Consider the following 7,470-nt stretch of genomic DNA (forward strand, 5'->3'; position numbering starts at 1 on the left):
AGGTAAGCATGCAGGTGCAGCAGGCGGTTAAGAAGGCAAATGGTATGTTGGCCTTCGTAGCAAGAGGGTTCGAGTACAGGAACAAGGATGTCTTGCTACAGTTGTACAGGGCCTTGGTGAGACCGCACCTTGAGTATTGTGTGCAGTTTTGGTCACCTTACCTGAGGAAAGACGTTCTTGCCATGGAGGGAGTGCAGCGAAGATTCACCAGGCTGATACCTGGGATGGCAGGAATGACGTATGAGGAGAGATTGTGTCAATTGGGCTTATACTCACTGGAGTTTAGAAGATTGAGAGGGGATCTCATCGAAACCTATAAAATTCTGTCAGGTCTGGACAGACTAGATGCAGGAAGGATGTTTCTGATGGCCGGGGAGTCCAGAACCAGGGGTCATAGTCTAAGAATAAGGGGTAAGCCACTTAGGACTGAAATGAGGAGGAATTTCTTCACCCAGAGCGTGGTGAACCTGTGGAATTCTCTGCCACCGAGAGCGGTGGAGGCCAATTCATTAAACTTATTCAAGAAAGAGTTGGATATATTTCTTGAGGCTAAAGGGATCAAGTGATATGGGGAAAAGGCAGGGACAGGGTACTGAATTTGGATGATCAGCCATGATCACATTGAATGGTGGAGCAGGCTCGAAGGGCCAAATGGCCTACTCCTGCTCCTATCTTCTATGTTTCTATGTAACACACCACCTCACACTGATCTATAGTGGAATTCATTAAAACACCACCTCACACTGATGTATAGTGAAATTCATTAACACACCACCTCACACTGATCTATAGTGAAATTCATTAACATACCACCTCACACTGATCTATAGTGAAATTCATTAACACACCACCTCACACTGATCTACAGTGAAATTCATTAACACACCACCTCACACTGATCTATAATGAAATTCATTAACACACCACCTCACACTGATCTGTAGTGAAATTCATTAACACACAACCTCACACTGATCTATAGTGAAATTCATTAAAACACCCCCTCACACTGATCTATAGTGAAATTCATTAACACACCACCTCACACTGATCTACAGTAAAATTTATTAACACACCACCTCACACTGATCTACAGTGAAATTCATTAACACACCACCTCACACTGATCTATAGTGACATTCATTAATGCACCACCTCACACTGATCTACAGTGATATTCATTAACACACCACCTCATACTGATCTATAGTGAAATTCATTAACACACCACCTCACATTGATCTACAGTGAAATTCATTGACACACCACCTCACACTGATCGACAGTGAAATTCATTAACACACCACCTCACACTGATCTACAGTGAAATTCATTAACACACCACCTCACACTGATCTACAGTGATATTCATTAACACGCCACCTGACACTGATCTATAGAGAAATTCATTAACACACCACCTCACATTGATCTATAGTGAAATTCATTAACACACCACCTCACACTGATCTATAATGAAATTCATTAACACACCACCTCACACTGATCTGTAGTGAAATTCATTAACACACAACCTCACACTGATCTACAGTGAAATTTATTAACACACCACCTCACACTGATCTACAGTGAAATTCATTAACACACCACCTCACACTGATCTATAGTGAAATTCATTAACACACCACCTCACCCTGATCTATAGTGAAATTCATTAACACACCACCTCACACTGATCTATAGCGAAATTCATTAACACACCACCTCACACTGATCTACAGTGAAATTCATTAACACACCACCTCACACTGATCTACAGTGATATTCATTAACACACCACCTCACACTGATCTATAGTGAAATTCATTAACACACCACCTCACATTGATCTATAGTGAAATTCATTAACACACCACCTCACGCTGATCTACAGTGATATTCATTAACACACCACCTCACACGGATCTATAGTGAAATTCATTAACACACCACCTCATGCTGATCTACAGTGATATTCATTAACACACCACCTCACACGGATCTATAGTGAAATTCATTAACACACCACCTCACATTGACCTATGGTGACATTAGGGGGATAGATAGAGTTCTTTGCAGCCGAGAGCAAGAGTCCTGAAGGCTGTGTTGCCTGCCCGGTGCCAGGGTTAAGGACATCTCCTCTGGGCTGGAGAGAAACTTGGAGTGGGAGGGCGAGGATCCAGTTTTCGTGGTCCATGTTGGTACCAACGACATAGATAGGACAAGGAAGGAGGTTCTGCTGAGGGAGTTTGAGCAGCTAGGAGCCAAATTAAAAAGCAGAACCACAAGGGTAATAATCGCTGGATTACTACCTGAGCCACGTGCAAATTTGGCTAGGGTAAATAAAATTAGAGAGTTAAATGCGTGGCTCAAAGACTGGTGTGGGAGAAATGGGTTTGGCTTCCTGGGACACTGGCATCAGTACTGGGACAGGAGAGAGCTGTTCCATTGGGACGGACTTCACTTGGCCAGTGCTTGGACTAGAACCCTGGCGAATTGAATAACTAGAGCTGTAGAGAGGGCTTTAAACTAATTAGTGGGAGGGAGGTTTTAAGAGGGCGAAAAATAAAAATGACAGCGGAGAAGGCAATAGAGCAAGGTAACAGTGGGGGAATTAAAAACCAGAGCGTGTCAGAAAGGGTCAGAATGTATAATGAAAAAGGTAAAGTACTAAAAGAGGTAAAAGCAGGAATAAATTGTCAGAAAACATATTTGAAAGTTCTTTATCTGAATGCACGCAGCATTCGTAACAAAATTGACGAGTTGACGGCACAAATAAGTACACATGGGTATGATCTGGTGGCCATTACGGAAACATGGCTGCAAGATAATCATGACTGGGAACTAAACATACAAGGGTATTTGACAATTAGGACGGACAGACATGAAGGAAAGGGAGGTGGGGTTGCTATGTTAATCAAGGATGGAATCACTGCAATAGTCAAATGATATTGGGTCAAAGGATCAGGATAGTGAAACAGTTTGGGTGGAGATAAGGAATAATAAGGGGAAAAAGTCACCAGTGGGCGTAGTCTATAGGCCTCCTAACAGTTGCAACTCTGTTGGTCGGAGTATAAATCAGGAAATAGTTGGGGCTTGTAATAAGGGAACAGCTATAATCATGGGGGATTTTAACTTTCATATTGACTGGACTAATCAAATTGGGCATGTCAGCCTGAGGAAGAGTTCATAGAGTGTATTAGGGATGGGTTCCTTGAGCAGTATGTAACTGAACCAACCAGGGGGCAGGCAATCTTAGATCTGGTCCTGTGTAATGAGACAGGATTAATAAAAAATGTCCTAGTAAAGGATCCCCTTGGAATGAGTGACCATAATATGGTTGAATTCCAAATTCAGTTTGAGGGTGAGAGAGTTGGATCTCAAACCAACGTACTGAGCTTAAATAAAGGAGACTATGAAGGTATGAGAGTAGAATTGACTAAAGTTGACTGGGAAAACAGATTAAAGTGTAAGACGGTACAAGAGCAGTGGTCTACATTCAAGGAGATATTTCACATCTTTCAAGATAAATATATTCCACTGAGGAAAAAGGGGAGTAAAAGAAAAGACAGCCATCCGTGGCTTAGTAAAGTAATAAAGGATAGTATCCGACTGAAAACAAGGGCATATAAAGTAGCCAAATCTAGAGGGAGGATAGAAGATCGGGAAGCATTTAAAAGCCAGCAAACAATAACTAAAAGATTAATTAAGAAAGGGAAGACAGATTATGAAAGTAAACTAGCAAAAAATATAATAACAGATAGCAAGAGTTTCTACAGCTATATAAAAAGAAAAAGGGTGGCTAAAGTGAACGTTGGTCCCTTAGAGGATGGGACCGGGAAACTAGTGGTGGGGAACATGGAGATGGCAAAGACGCTGAACAAATATTTTGTATCAGTCTTTACAGTAGAGGACACTAAAAATATCCCAACACTGGACAAACAGGGGGCAATGGGGGGGGGGAGGAGCTAAACATGATTAAAATCACTAAGGAGATGGTACTCAGTAAAATAATGGGGCTTAAGGCGGATAAATCCCCCGGACCTGATGGCCTACATCCTAGGGTCTTGAGAGAAGTGGCGGTAGGGATTGTGGATGCATTGGTGATTATTTTCCAGAACTCCCTGGACTCAGGAAAGGTCCCGGCAGATTGGAAAACTGCTAATGTAACACCCTTATTTAAGAAGGGAAGTAGACAAAAAGCTGGAAACTATAGACCAGTTAGCCTAACATCTGTGGTTGGCAAAATTTTGGAGTCCATTATTAAGGAAACATTAACAGAGCATTTGGATAAATATAATTTAATAGGACAGAGTCAGCATGGTTTTACGAAGGGGAGGTCATGTTTGACAAATTTGCTCGAATTCTTTGAGGATGTAACATACAGGGTGGTTAGCACTGTTGCCTCACAGCGCCAGGGACCCGGGTTCAAATCCGGCCTCAGGTGACTGTCTGTGTGGAGTTTGCACATTCTCCCCGTGTTTGCTTGGGTTTCCTCCGGGTGCTCCGGTTTCCTCCCACAGTCCAAAGATGTGCGGGTTAGGTTGATTGGCCATGATAAAAAAATAAAAAAAATTGGCCCTTAGTGTTAGGGGGGGATTAAATATGTGGGGTTATGGGGTTACGGGGATAGGGCTTGGGTGGGATGGCTGTCGGTGTAGGGACCGGGTGCTAGGGTTTGGATGATCAGCCATGATCTTGTTGAATGGCGGAGCAGGCTCGAAGGGCTGAATGGCCTACTCCTGCTCCTAGCTTCTATGTTTCTATAAAGGGGAACCAGTGGATGTAGTGTATTTGGACTTCCAAAAGGCATTTGACAAGGTTCCACACAAAAGATTACTGATCAAGAGAAAAAATCACGGGATTGGGGGTAATATACTGGCATGGGTGGAAGATTGGCTATCTAACAGAAAACAAAGAGTTGGGATAAATGGTTCATTCTCGGGCTGGCAATCAGTAGCTAGTGGTGTTCCGCAGGGGTCAGTGCTGGGACCCCAACTCTGTACAATCTATATTAACGATTTGGAGGAAGGGACCGAGTGCAACATATCCAAGTTTGCCGATGATACAAAGATGGGAGGGAAAGCAGTGAGTGAGGAGGACATAAAAAACCTGCAAAAGGACATAGACAGGCTAAGTGAGTGGGCAGAGATTTGGCAGATGCAATATAATGTTGGAAAGTGTGAGGTTATGCACTTTGGCAGAAAAAATCAAAGAGCAAGTTATTATCTAAATGGAGAGAAACTGCAAAGTGCTACAATACAAAAGGATCTGGGCGTCCTCGTGCATGAAACACAAAAGGTTAGTATGCAGGTGCAGCAGGTGATCAGGAAGGCCAATGGAATCTTGGCTTTTATTGCAAGGGGGATGGAGTATAAAAACAAGGAAGTCTTGCTGCAGTTATACAAGGTATTGGTGAGGCCACACCTAGAATACTGCGTGCAGTTTTGTTTTCCATATTTTAGAAAAGATATACTTGCTCTCGAGGCGGTTCAGAGAAGGTTCACTCGGTTGATTCCGGAGATGAGGGGGTTGACGTATGAGGAAAGGTTGAGTAGGTTGGGACTCTACTCATGGGAGTTCAGAAGAATGAGAGGCGATCTTATTGAAACATATAAGATTGTGAGGGGGCTTGATCGGGTGGATGCAGTGAGGATGTTTCCACTGATGGGTGAGACTAGAACTAGGGGGCATAATCTTAGAATAAGGGGCTGCCCTTTCAAAACTGACATGAGGAGAAACTTCTTCACTCAGAGGGTAGTAAATCTATAGAATTTACTACCCCAGAGAGCTGTGGAAGCTGCAACATTAAATAAATTTAAAATGGAGATAGACAGTTTCCTAGCAGAAAAGGGAATTAGGAGTTATGGGAAGAGGGCAGGGAAGTGGACGTGAGTCTAGATCGGATCAGCCATGATCCTATTGAATGGCGGAGCAGGCACGAGGGGCCGTATGGCCTACTCCTGCTCCTACTTCTTATGTTCTTATGTTCATTAACACACCACCTCACACTGATCTACAGTGAAATTCATTAACACACCACCTCACACTCATCTACAGTGAAATTCATTAACACACCACCTCACACTGATCTACAGTGAAATTCATTAACACACCACCTCACAATGATCTATAGTGAACTTCATTTGCCAATTACACCCCCTCACACTGATCGATAGTGAAATTCATTAACACACCACCTCACACTGATCTACAGTGAAATTCATTAACACAGCACCTCACATTGATCTATAGTGAAATTCATTAACACACCACCTCACACTGATCTATAGTGAAATTCATTAACTCACCCCCTCACACTGATCTACAGTGAAATTCATTAACGCACCACCTCACACTGATCTACAGTGAAATACATTAACAAACCACCTCACACTGATCTACAGTGAAATTCATTAACACACCACCTCACACTGATCTATAGTGAAATTCATTAACACACCACCTCACACTGATCTATGGTGACATTAATTAACACACCACCTCACACTGATCCATAGTGAAATTCATTAACACACCACCTCACACTGATCTACAGCGAAATTCATTAACACACCACCTCACACTGATCTACAGTGAAGTTCATTAACACACCACCTCATACTGATCTTTCGTGAAATCCATTTGCCAATTACACCCCCATGCTGAAATTTATTAATGGCTTCTTGCATTTTGTCTTCCTCAGTATTAACTCTACCTTTTTTGGTGTTATCGACAAACTTTGAAATTGTTCTTCTGATTCCCGAGTCCAAATCGTTTATGAACAACAGTGATCCCAGCACCGATCCCTGTGGAACACCACTGTACCTGAACTCTTAAATTACTCTGCTCCTCTACTCCTTTTAAAGTTTTACATAAGAACATAAGAATTAGGAGCAGGAGTGGGTCACACGGCCCCTCAAGCCTGCTCCGCCATTCAATAAGATCATGACTGATCATCGACCTCAACTCCACTTTCCCACCCAATCCCCATATCCCTTGATTCCCCTAGAGTCCAAAAATCGATCTATCTCAGCCTTGAATATACTCAAAGACTCAGCATTCACAGCCCTCTGGGGCAGAGAATTCCAAAGATTCACAACCCTCTGAGTGAAGAAATTCCTCCTTATCTCAGTCTTAAATGGCCGACTCCTTATCCTGAGATTATGCCCCTTAGTTCTAGACACTCCAGCCAGGGGAAACAACCTCTCAGCATCTACCCTGTCAATACCCCTCAAAATCTTGTATGTTTCAACTTAAAATGTACATTTCCCCTCATTTTTCCTCCCAAAATGTATCACTTCACATATCTCTACATTAAATTTCATCTGACCTCTACCTGTTCAATTTACTAACCCATATATATCACATTGAAATCACTCTTCACAGTTCCCTACACTCCCTATTGTAGTCTCATCTAGATACTTTGATCTTGTGCTCCATAAACCCAAGCCCGGATCATTTGTCTAT

Source organism: Somniosus microcephalus, unplaced genomic scaffold (genome assembly GCF_052327205.1).
Source record: "Somniosus microcephalus isolate GS21.2 unplaced genomic scaffold, FLI_Smic_1.0 scaffold4, whole genome shotgun sequence".
Taxonomy (NCBI): Eukaryota; Metazoa; Chordata; class Chondrichthyes; order Squaliformes; family Somniosidae; genus Somniosus; species Somniosus microcephalus.